This window comes from Mandrillus leucophaeus, unplaced genomic scaffold (assembly GCF_000951045.1).
Source record: "Mandrillus leucophaeus isolate KB7577 unplaced genomic scaffold, Mleu.le_1.0 Scaffold285, whole genome shotgun sequence".
NCBI lineage: Eukaryota > Metazoa > Chordata > Mammalia > Primates > Cercopithecidae > Mandrillus > Mandrillus leucophaeus.
The window spans coordinates 2,180,989-2,181,313 of record NW_012102976.1 but is presented as its reverse complement, the minus strand read 5'-3'; positions in this window follow the sequence as shown (position 1 = coordinate 2,181,313).

The following is a 325-nucleotide window of genomic DNA, read 5'->3' as shown; positions in this document are numbered from 1 at the left end:
CCCATCTCACATGCAGAGACACACATAGTCTCAAAATAAAGGGATGGAGGAAGATCTACCAAGCAAATGGAAAACAAAAAAAAGCAGGGGTTGCAATCCTAGTCTCTAAACAGACATTAAACCATCAAAGATCAAAAGAGACAAAGAAGGCCATTACATAATGGTAAAGGGATCAATTCCTCAAGAAGAACTAACTATCCTAAATATATATGCACCCAATGCAGGAGCACCCAGATTCATAAAGCAAGTTCTTAGAGACTTTCAAAGAGACTTAGACTCCCAAACAATAATAATGGGAGACTTTAACACCCCACTGTCAACATTA